We start from the raw sequence: 13,066 nt of genomic DNA, 5'->3' as shown, positions 1-13,066 counted from the left end.
GCATCTGTGAAAAATCTATAGCTAACATCATACTTGATAAGGAAAGACTGAAGATCAAAAACAAAATACAGATGTGCATTCTCACCACTTCTATTCAACATTGTACCAGATGTCTATAAACAGTGAAATTAGGCAACAAAAAGAAATAAAGTCATCCAGAATGGAAAGGAAAAAGTAAAACTGTCTTTATATGAAGTTGATATGATCATCAGTGTAGAAAATCCAATGAAATCTACAAAAAAGCTACTATTAGTTGATTTTACAAAGTTTCAGGATATAAGGTCGATGTATAAAATCCAGTTGTGTTTCTCTGTACTAGCTGGGAACAATCAGAAATTGCACTTACAATAGCACCAAAAATATGCAATAATTTGGGATAAATCTGATGAAAGATATGAAACATATGTACAATAAAGACTATAATATATTGCTAAAAGAAATTAAGATGTAAATAAATGGAGAGATACACCTTCTTCATGGCTCAGAAGACACATTATAGTTAAGATGTCAATCCTCATCAAATTCAGCAAGGTTTTTTTTTTTTTTTAAATAAATTGACCAGCTGATTCTAAAATTCATATGGAAATGCAAAGGACCTAGAATGCCAAAATATTCTTTGGAAAAGAACAAAGTTGAGGAGCTAACACTATCTGATTTCAAGAACTGTAACAAAGCTACCATAATCAAACTGCATGGTATTGGTGCCAAATTGACACATGATTCAATGGACAGAATAGAGAGTCCAGAAATAACTCTACACACATATGAGCAACTTATTTTTGTCAAAGGTGTGGAGGCAAAGGCAAGGTAGTGGAGAAAGAATCACCTTTTCAAGGCAGTTGTGCTGCAAAAATTGGAAATCCTTATGCTCTCCCCACCCCCCCATCCGAAAAAGAACTTGGATCCATATTTTACATCATATACAAAAAAAAATCAATTTAAAATGTATCTTAGGCCTAAATGTAAAATCTAAAACTATAAAACTGTTACAAGAAAATATAGGAGAGAAAAATGTTGTGACCCTTGGACTAGGCAAAGATTTCTTAGATATAACACCTAAAGCACAATCCATAAAAGAAGAAATTGCTAAAGTGGACTCCATTAAAATTAAAACCTTTATTCTTCAAAAGGCACTGTTAAGAGGATGGAAGGAAAAGCCACCAAGTGGGAGAAAATCTTTGTGAAGTTTGTGTCTAATGAGATACTCATATCCAGAATACATAAAGAACTCTCAAAGTCCAGCAATTAGAAAACAACTTATTTTTTTTAATGGGCAAAAAAATATGAATGCAGCTCTTCACCAAAGAAGATATATGGATGGTAAATAAGCATATGAAGAGATGTCCCAACATCATTAGTATTTAGGGAAATTCAAATTAAAACCACGATGTGATATTACTCTATAACTATTAGAATGACTAAAATTTTAAAGACTGACCATACTGGTGTTGGCAAGGATGTGGAGAAACTGGAACTCCCATATGCTGCTACTGTGTATGGATATGGTGAAACCACTTTGATGAACAGTTTGGTAGTTTCTTTAAAAGTTCAACACACACCTGTCATGTGATCCACCTATCCTACCTCAAGATATTTACCTGAAAGAAAAGGAATTTTCTACCTATAAAAAGACTTGTACAGGGAATTCCCTGGTGGTCCAGTGGTTAGGACTCCAAGCTTTCACTGCCGAGGGCATGGGTTCATTCCCTCGTTGATGAACTAAGATCCCACAAGCTGTGTGGTGCGGCCAAAAAAAAAAGACTTGTACATACATGTTTATGGTAACTTTATTTACAGTAGCAAAAAGTGGGAAGCAACCAAAATGCCCATCAACAGGTGAATGGATAAACAAACTGTGGTATATCCAAGCAGTGGAATACAACTCAGTGATAAATAGGATCAAACTGTTGGTGCACACAGTAACATGGATGAATCTTAAAATAATTATACTGAGTGACAGAATACAGATTTAAAAATAAAACAGGTACAAATTGTATCATTCTATTCATATAAAAGTTTAGAAAATACAACCTAGTCTGTAGGGACAGAAAGCAAATCTGGTTGCTTGAAGGTGAGAGAGGTGAGAAGGGGCATGAGGAAACTTTCATAAGTGATGGATAATATGTTCACTATTTTGATTGTGAGGATGGTTTCCCAGGTGTGTATATATATGTCAAATTTTATTCAATTGTACAGTATGTACAGTTTTATTGTATAACAATTATAACTCAAAGCTGTGAAAAATAGAATGTGAAGCATGATGCCATTTTGGTTCCTTTTAAAAAAGCAGTCATATGCATATAGCCAAACAGTTTTGAAGGATATGCACAACATAAAATGTTACAGGAATTTTCTCCAAGTGGGTTCAGTTATGAGTGAAATTTTATGGGTTTTTTTTTTTTTTTTTTTTTTTGCTTACCTGTGTTGTTGCAATTTTAACAGTAATGTGTTGATTTTATTATTTATTTATTTTTGGCTGTGTTGGGTCTTTGCTGCTGCATGCGGGCTTTCTCTAGTTGCGATGAGTGGGGGCTACTCTTTGTTGTGGTGTGCAGGCTTCTCACTGCAGTGGCTTCTCTTGTTGTGGAGCACGGGCTCTAGGCATGCGGACTTCAGTAGTTGTGGCATGTGGGCTCAGTAGTTGCAGCACACAGGCTTCAGTAGTGTGGCGCACAGGCTTAGTTGCTCCACCGTGTGTGGGATCTTCTCAGACCAGGGATCGAACACATGTCCCCTGCATTGGCCGGCAGATTCTCAACCACTGCACCACCAGGGAAGTCCCTGTGTTGATTTTATAACTAAAGAAACTTCATGTGAGGGAAAATTTTAATGATCTGTTTCACTCTAATGGAAGTACCACTTTTTTTTTTCGGTACGTGGGCCTCTCACTGCTGTGGCCTCTCCCGCTGCGGAGCACAGGTTCCAGACGCAAAGCCTCAGCAGCCATGGCTCACGGGCCCAGCCGCCCTGCGGCTTGTGGGATCCTCCCAGACACGAACCCGTGTCCCCTGCATCAGCAGGTGGACTCTCAACCACTGCGCCACCAGGGAAGCCCCAAAGCACCACTTTTTAAAAACATTTTATAGTGAACTATAATTCCCATACAGGAAAGTATGCAAAGCATAAATTTACAGTATAATGAGTATTTCTAGGTAACATCACTTTTCAACCTCACCTTCTATTTGATGATTGGTTCTATGGCCTAAATAACAGGAATCCCAGCTGGGGTTAGCAGAGTTCTCATCCTGCAATGCGTCTTCATTCATTTACCGATGGTCAGGTGTCAAGCAACAACCTCTCAGAGGAGATGTGAAGTAGCCATGGCATCATGAAGGAAAGGGCGGTGGGGAGGAGCATCTTATCACTACATAAGAAAGCTATATGCCAATAAGATCTTTGCTCTTTGGGGACCCAGACCATGAGCCTGGAGCAGGTGAGGCTTTAGGGAATATATGGAAGCCTTACTATAGAATATATAACAATAAAATGCATATAAGACAGTGGTTTATAACTTTTGGAGGGGTCATACACCTTGTTGATTCTAATGAAATCCATGGCTCCTCCTTCCATAAAATTCACATTTATGCATACATACTAAATTTTGCATGCAACTTTAGGAGCAATCACAAACCCAATGAAACAAATAGACCCTGGGTTGCAAAAGAACCTCTGGAAAAAGGAAGGCAAGAATATTTGCTTCTTGTGGCATTGAACCATCTGCAGATGGTGGATAGCCAACCCTGGCACTAAGGTTTGAATGCAGAATGGGGCAATATGCAAAATCAGATGAGGGAGGTAAGCTACCAGACAAGGAAACCCAGGCCACCATATGACTGGTACAGAACACACTTACTGACTGCAGCCAGCACTGACAGGACCCAAATGGGCCCTTCCAGTTTCATCAGTGTATACTGGATTTTCTGCTGCCATGTGCTTCTTTGGCAAAAACTGGGACCTGGTAGCTGGAATAGAGATGTCTGGGAGGATACAGAGGCTGTAGGGGGATTCCTGACCCCCAGAACCTTCAGAATCATCTCCCACTGCATTTCTTGGCTCCACAAGCATGATCTGTCTCAACATGACTGAGATGGACTGTGGTTGGGGCATTGAGGGGAATGATATACAAAATCACTTTAAGGAGAGGCTGAATTCGGATCTTCAACAACTCATCGAAAGAAAGAGGAACGAGAAAGTTGAGATTGCTAAGCAACACAAGCCCTGCGTGGGGGTGGCAGCAGAAGTTGCCCGTGAGAAACTGAGGCATTAAGAGTTGGCTACCAAGTGGACACAAGTGACATGAGTGGCGTATAAGCCACCATGACCCTGAGAATGAAACTGACAGAGAACTCTATAAAGATTCACAAGATTTGTGACTAGCAAACAATGTCCAGACAGTGCCTGACTCAAACCCACGAAGGAGCGCCTCAAGCAATTCCCTGAGCTCTGAGCTCTAATGTTATAAAAAGGGGACCGGGGGAGCACAGAACCTCTCCCTGGCATCTGACACCACTTGGAAGTGAAATTGCACTGCTATGATATTGCACTGAAAATTTTCTTAAGGGAAAAGTTTCAGGTGGACCATAACTTAGGAAGTTGGACTTGCCGGTCAGGGAGATTCACACGTGAACGACAGGCCCTGTGATCTGGTCCTTCCCCACCTCTCTTGCTTCTTCTGGCACGAATAGCACCTTTTCTCTCCATCCGCACCAGCCTTTGTCCAGTTTCCAAAAAGCAGCTCCTCCTTCCTGCAGGGCCTCGGCATATGCTATTCCCTCCACTTTGAACTCTTTTCCCCCCTCTCTACCTACTTAATTCCTACTCATTTGTCAGATCTCAGTTATCACTTCCTCAGGAAAACCCTCCCTGACTTCACCCACTGACCCAGGCTCTGCCATTCCCGATAAGCTTCTATTTCGTAACACTCCTCAGCTGTCATAGAAAAACTTCAGCAGTATATTTTTACAACTTTTTATTTATTTTATTTTTTATTTTTTTGGGGGGGTCGTTTGTGTCTCCATTATAGATTTTAAGATTTTTTTGTTCTAGTTCCATAAAAAATGCCATTGGTAATTTGATAGGGATTGCATTGAATCTGTAGATTGCTTTGGGTAGTATAGTCATTTTCACAATATTGATTCTTCCAATCCAAGAACATGGTATATCTCTCCATCTGTTGGTATCATCTTTAATTTCCTTCATTAGTGTCTTATAGTTTTCTGCATACAGGTCTTTTGTCTCCCTAGGTAGGTTTATTCCTAGGTATTTTATTCTTTTTGTTGCAGTGGTAAATGGGAGTGTTTCCTTAATTTCTCTTTCAGATTTTTCATCATTAGTGTATAGGAATGCAAGAGATTTCTGTGCATTAATTTTGTATCCTGCAACTTTACCAAATTCATTGATTAGCTCTAGTAGTTTTCTGGTGGCATTTTTAGGATTCTCTTTGTTTAGTATCATGTCATCTGCAAACAGTGACAGTTTTGGCTAGGAATTCCAAAACTATGTTGAATAATAGTGGTGAGAGTGGACATCCTTGTCTTGTTCCTGATCTTAGAGGAAATGCTTTCAGTTTTTCACCATTGAGAATGATGTTTGCTGTGGATTTGTCGTATATGGCCTTTATTATGTTGAGGTAGATTCCCTCTATGCCCACTTTCTGGAGAGTTTTTATCATAAATGGGTGTTGAATTTTGTCAAAAGCTTTTTCTGCATCTATTGAGATGATCATATAGTTTTGTTTTGTTTTGTTTTTGCGTTATGTGGGCCTCTCACTGTTGTGGCCTCTCTTGTTGCGGAGCACAGGCTCCAGATGCGCAGGCTCAGTGGCCATGGCTCACGGGCCCAGCCGCTCCGCGGCACGTGGGATCTTACCGGACCAGGGCATGAACCCGTGTCCCCTGCATCGGCAGGCAGACTCTCAACCACTGCACCACCAGGGAAGCCCAATCATATAGTTTTTATTCTTCAGGTTGTTAATATGGTGTATCACATTGACTGATTTGTGTATATTGAAGAATCCTTGCATCCCTGGGATAAATCCCACTTGATCATGGTGTATGATCCTTTTAATGTGTTGTTGGATTCTGTTTGCTAGTATTTTGTTGAGGATTTTTGCATCTATATTCATCGGTGATATTGGTCTGTAATTTTCTTTTTTTGTAGTATCTTTGTCTGGTTTTGATATCAGGGTAATGTTGGCCTCATAGAATGAGTTTGGGAGTGTTCCTTCCTCTGCAATTTTTTGGAAGAGTTTGAGAAGGATGGGTGTTAGCTCTTCTCTAAATGTTTGATTGAATTCACTTGTGAAGCCATCTGGTCCTGGACTTTTGTTTGTTGGAAGATTTTTAATCACAGTTTCAATTACATTACTTGTGATTGGTCTGTTCATATTTTCTATTTCTTCCTGGTTCAGTCTTGGAAGGTTATACCTTTCTAAGAATTTGTCCATTTCTTCCAGGTTGTCCATTTTATTGGCATAGAGTTGCTTGTAGTAGTCTCTTAGGATGCTTTGTATTTCTGCAGTGTCTGTTGTAACTTCTCCTTTTTCATTTCTAATTTTATTGAATTGAGTCCTCTCCCTCTTTTTCTTGATGAGTCTGGCTAAAGGTGTATCAATTTTGTTTATCTTCTCAGAGAACCAGCTTTTAGTTTTATTGATCTTTGCTATTGTTTTCTTTGTTTCTATTTCATTTATTTCTGCTCTGATCTTTATGATTTCTTTCCTTCTGCTAACTTTGGGTTTTGTTTGTTCTTCTTTCTCTAGTTCCTTTAGGTGTAAGGCTAGATTGTTTATTTGAGATTTTTCTTGTTTCATGAGGTAGGCTTGTATAGTTATAAACTTCCCTCTTAGAACTGCTTTTGCTGCATCCCATAGGTTTTGGATCATCGTGTTTTCATTGTCATTTGTCTCTAGATATTTTTTTATTTCCTCTTTGATTTCTTCAGTGATCTCTTGGTTATTTAGTAACATATTGTTTAGCTTCCATGTGTTTGTGTTTTTTACGTTTTTTTCCCTGTAATTCATTTCTAATCTCATAGCGTTGTGGTCAGAAAAGATGCTTGATATAATTTCAGTTTTCTTAAATTTACTGAGGCTTGATTTGTGACCCAAGATGTGATCTATCCTGCAGAATGTTCTGTGCGCACTTGACAAGAAAGTGTAATCTGCTGTTTTTGGATGGAATGTCCTATAAATATCAATTAAATCTATCTGCTATTGTGTCATTTAAAGCTTCTGTTTCCTTATTTATTTTCATTTTGGATGATCTGTCCATTGGTGTAAGTAAGGGGTTAAAGTCTCCAACTACTATTGTGTTACTGTCAATTTCCTCTTTTATAGCTGTTAGCAGTTGCCTTATGTATTGAGGTACTTCTATGTTGGGTGCATATATATTTATAGTTGTTATATCTTCTTCTTGGATTGATACCTTGATCATTATGTAGTGTTCTTCCTTGTCTCTTGTAACCTTCTTTATTTTAAAGTCTATTTTGTCTGATATGAGTATAGCTACTCCAGCTTTCTTTTGATTTCCATTTGCATGGAATATCTTTTTTCATCCCCTCACTTTCAGTCTGTATGTGTCCCTAGGCCTGAAGTGGGTCTCTTGTAGACAGCATATAGATGAGTCTTGTTTTTGTATCCATTCAGCAAGCCTGTGTCTTTTGGTTGGAGCATTTAATCCATTCACATTTAAGGCAATTATCAATATGTATGTTCCTATGACCATTTTCTTAATTGTTTTGGGTTTGTTTTTGTAGGTCCTTTTCTTCTCTTGTGTTTCCCACTTGGAGAAGTTCCTTTAGCATTTGCTGTAGAGCTGGTTTGGTGGTGCTGAATTCTCTTAGCTTTTGCTTGTCTGTAAAGCTTTTGATTTCTCCATGGAATCTGAATGAGATCCTTGATGGGTAGAGTAATCTTGGTTGTAGATTCTTCCCTTTCATCACTTTAAGTATATCATGCCACTCCCTTCTGGCTTGTAGAGTTTCTGCTGAGAAATCAGCTGTTAACCTTATGGGAGTTCCCTTGTATGTTATTTGTCATTTTTCCCTTGCTGCTTTCAATAATTTTTCTTTGCCTTTAATTTTTGCCAATTTGATTACTATGTTTCTCGGCGTGTTTCTCCTTGGGTTTATCCTGTATGGGACTCTCTGCACTTCCTGGACTTGGGTGGCTATTTCCTTTCCCATGTTAAGGAAGTTTTTGACTATAATCTCTTCAAATATTTTCTCTGGTCCTTTCTCTCTCTCTTCTCCTTCTGGGACCCGTGTAATGCGAATGTTGTTGTGTTTAATATTGTCCCAGAGGTCTCTTAGGCTGTCTTCATTTCTTTTCGTTCTTTTTTCTTTATTCTGTTCCGCAGCAGTGAATTCCACCATTCTGTCTTCCCGGTCACTTATGTGTTTTTCTGCCTCAGTTATTCTGCTATTGATTCCTTGTAGTGTATTTTTCATTTCAGTTATTGTATTGTTCATCTCTGTTTGTTTGTTCTTTAATTCTTCTAGGTCTTTGTTAAACATTTCTTGCATCTTCTCGATCTTTGCCTCCATTCCTTTTCCGAGGTCCTGGATCATCTTCACTATCATTATTCTGAATTCTTTTTCTGGAAGGTTGCCTATCTCTACTTCATGTAGTTGTTTTTCTGGGGTTTTATCTTGTTCCTTCATCTGGTACATAGCCCTCTGCCTTTTCATCTTGTCTACCTTTCTGTGAATGTGGTTTTTGTTCCACAGTCTGCAGGATTGTAGTTCTTCTTGCTTCCCTACAACTTTTTATTTTGAAAAAACTTTGAAGTGGCAAAAATAATAGAGTCCCCATATACCCTTCACCTAGCTTTCAATAATGTTAACATCTTACCCAAACAGAGCACAGTGATCAAAACTAAGTAATTAACACTGGTGAAATCCTATTTCTGGTCCTTTTTCTAATCCAGCATCCAATCCAAGTTCTCACAATTTCTATATTCTCTTCTAATCTATGACTGTTCCTCAGTCTTCCCTTACTGTTCATGGCCCTGATGCTTTTGAAGACAACTATCCAGTTATTTTGTATTGTTTCTCAATTTAGGTTTGTGTGATCTTTCTTTTTTTTTTTTTTACATCTTTATTGGAGTATAATTGCTTTACAATGGTGTGTTAGTTTCTGCTTTATAATAAAGTGAATCAGTTATACATATACATATGTTCCCATATCTCTTCCCTCTTGCGTCTCCCTCCCTCCCACCCTCCCTATCCCACCCCTCTAGGTGGTCACAAAGCACTGAGCGGATCTCCCTGTGCTATGCGACTGCTTCCCACTAGCTATCTGTTTTACGTTTGGTAGTGTATATATGTCCATGCCTCTCTCTCGCTTTGTCACAGCTTACCCTTCCCCCTCCCCATATCCTCAAGTCCATTCTCTAGTAGGTCTGTGGCTTTATTCCTGTCTTACCCCTAGGTTCTTCATGACATTTTTTTTCTTAAATTCCATATATATGTGTTAGCATACGGTATTTGTCACTCTCTTTCTGACTTACTTCACTCTGTATGACAGACTCTAGGTCTATCCACCTCACTACAAAAAGCTCAATTGCGTTTCTTTTTATGGCTGAGTAATATTCCATTGTATATATGTGCCACATCTTCTTTATCCATTCATCCGATGATGGACACTTAGGTTGTTTCCATCTCCGGGCTATTGTAAATAGAGCTGCAATGAACATTTTGGTACATGACTCTTTTTGAATTATGGTTTTCTCAGGGTATATGCCCAGTGGTGGGATTGCTGGGTCATATGGTAGTTCTATTTGTAGTTCTTTAAGGAACCTCCATACTGTTCTCCATGTGTGATCTTTCTTGTGATGAAATTGAGATTATACGTTTTGGACAATACCAGAGAAGTGTCACTGTCCTTTATCAGTGCACCATATTGGGAAGTGCACGATGTCAGTATGTCTTACTGGTGATGTTAAATTTGATCAGTTGGTTAAATGGTGTCTGCCAGGTTTCTCCACTATATTTTTCCCCTTTGTAATTGTATCCTGTAAGGAGATATCTTGAGACCATGCAAAATCCTGTTTCTCATCGTACGTTTATCCAATAATTTTAGCACACATAGATGTTTCTTGTCTGCAACAATTCTTACAATGGCATTTGCCTAATGACGTTTTTTTTCCCATTTTTGCCATTTCTTCTACATTTAATTGGGATTCTGTTGTGTATGGACGCAAGGATGTTTATTCAATGGATTATAACCCATTACTGTCAATATTTCTTTTCTTGCTCAAGTTGTCCAAGATTTGGCCACTGAGAGCTCAGGTTGGTTCCTGTGTCCTTTCAATATGCCCCTATGCTCTCAGTGTCCATAATATACTTATTCATTTTCTCAATGCTAATATATACATGAAATATTTTCAAAATTGCTAACTGCTACTCCTGTGAAAAAACGAATTGACTAATAGAGTACATTCAGTATTTGTGTGCAGTTCCTTTTTTCTGTTGCTTTGTAGTACCCCATCAAAATACTGTAATTTTATTTTTTCCCCACCCATTTCAGTGTGGTTGTATTATTTGAAATGGGTTTTCATTTGAAATAGGTTTTGTTAGTTTGTATTCCATGTTAAATTTCCCTTATCTCCTGGTTGATTTTAATCATGATTTGGGAATCAGAAACATTATATGGTTCTAAGAGTCAGATACACAAAAAGATATACTCAGAAGCATCCCATCCTCTTCATCCTTTATAAACTGTTATCATTTCCCTCTTCTTTCCACTCTCTGTAAATAAGCAGTTCATTAGTTCCTGGCTCATTTTTCCTTATGTACAAATGAGCAGACACACGTCTATTTTTCTTACACTCTTTTCTTACATGACAAGTAACACTGACAAATTCCCCTCAAGGACTGAATCAGTTTGCATTCCTACCAGCTGTGTATGAGAGGACCTGTTTCCACACAGCCTTGCCTGGTGGGTTGTGGTGGTGTACTTATTTTTTACCAACCCAAGAAATGACAAATGTTATGTCAATATTGTTTCAATTTACATTTTTCTGATCTTGAAGTGAGTTTCAACATTTGTTTTCATGTTTAAGGGTCATTTTTATACCTTTGTGTGAGAGTTTGTCTGTTCAATTCTTTTCCCGGTTTTTCTATCAGGTTTTTGATCCCTTGACAATTCTGTTTTTGGGAGGGGGGTAGGAGTTTATTTATTTATTTTTGCTGTGTTGGGTCTTCGTTTCTGTGCGAGGGCTTTCTCTAGTTGTGGCAAGCAGGGGCCACTCTTCATCGTGGCGTGCGGGCCTCTCACTATCGCGGCCTCTCCTGTTGTGGAGCACAGGCTCCATCCAGATGCACAGGCTCAGTAGTTGTGGCTCACGGGCCTAGTTGTTCCGCGGCACGTGGGATCTTCCCAGACCAGGGCTTGAACCTGTGTCCCCTGCATTAGCAGGCAGATTCTCAACCACTGCGCCACCAGGGAAGCCCCGACAATTCTTTATAGTAGGAATATTATTAACCTTTTGTCTATGATATGTGCTGTAAATATTTTCTTCCAGTCTTTTGACTGGTGTTTCTTGCCAAGCAATTTTTTTCATATGTAGTCAAATGTATCAGTCTTTATTGCCTCTGGATGTTTCACCCATGTTTCCTTTTAGTATTTGTATGGTTTCATTTTTAACACTTAGACCCTGGATTCACTTGGAGTTTATTCTTGCATATGGCATTAAGTATAGATCTAATTTCAACTTTCTCCAAATGGCTTTCCGTTTGGCTCAGCACCATTTATTAAAAAGTTCACTTTTCCCTGTGATTTGAGATTCTCACCATCTCCCCACACAACCTCTCACTGCCCCCCACCAAGACTTGGAGGAGCATCTGAGCCGACAGCATGGCATGGCACACAAAGACTAACCGAACTATCGAGCTTCCTTCCGTGCAAGGATGCAACTGGGAGAATAATGCTCAACTCAAAGATCCAGGAGGGGGAAGAAAGGGCTGGAGAGGTCACAGTGCGATGGGAAGGCAAAAAAACAACCAAGGAAGCTGGATGGTGATGAGACAGAATGAAGCTGAGATAACAAGCAGCACAGGAGACAGAAACAGAAGAGTCAGTCCCTGGCATCACCTCAGCTCACCTGTCCCACTGCCACAAACTCTTCTGGCAGAAACAGCCCAGAAAACAAGCTCCAGAAATCCCGAGATGTCACTCCAGTCAGAATGGGCATCATCAAAAAATCTACAAACAATAAATGCTGGAGAGGGTGTGGAGAAAAGGGAACCCTCTTGCACTGTTGGTGAGAATGTAAATTGACACAGCCACTATGGAGAACAGTAAGGAAGTGCCTTTAAAAACTAAAAATAGGGCTTCCCTGGTGGCGCAGTGGTTGGGAGTCCGCCTGCCGATGCAGGGGACACGGGTTCGTGCCCCGGTCCGGGAGGATCCCACATGCCGCGGAGCGGCTGAGCCCGTGAGCCATGGCCGCTGGGCCTGCGCGTCCGGAGCCTGTGCTTTGCAACGGGAGAGGCCACAACCGTGAGAGGCCCGCGTACAGCAAAAAAAAAAAAAAAAAAAAAAAAAAAAAAAAAAAAAAAAAAAAAACTAAAAATAGAACTACCATACAACACAGCAATCCCACTACTGGGCATATACCCTGAGAAAACCAAAATTCAAAAACAGACATGTACCACAATGTTCATTGCAGCTCTATTTACAATCGCCAGGACATGGAAGCAACCTAAGTGTCCATCAACAGATGAATGGATAAAGAAGATGTGGCACATATATACAATGGAATATTACTCAGCCATAAAAAGAAACGAAATTGAGTTATTTGTAGTGAGGTGGATGGACCTAGAATCTGTCATACAGAGTGAAGTAAGTCAGAAAGAGGAAAACAAATACCATATGCTAACACATATATATGGAATCTAAAAAAAAAAAAAGGTTCTGAAGAACCTAGGGGCAGGACAGGAATAAAGACGCAGACGTAGAGAATGGACTTGAGGACACAGGGAGGGGGAAGGGTAAGCTGGGATGAAGTGAGAGAGAGGCATGGACATATATACTCTACCAAATGTAAAATAGATAGGTAGTGGG

The sequence above is a fragment of the Stenella coeruleoalba genome (assembly GCF_951394435.1).
Source record: "Stenella coeruleoalba genome assembly, chromosome: 3".
NCBI classification, from domain to species: domain Eukaryota; kingdom Metazoa; phylum Chordata; class Mammalia; order Artiodactyla; family Delphinidae; genus Stenella; species Stenella coeruleoalba.
This window is presented reverse-complemented; position numbering follows the sequence as displayed.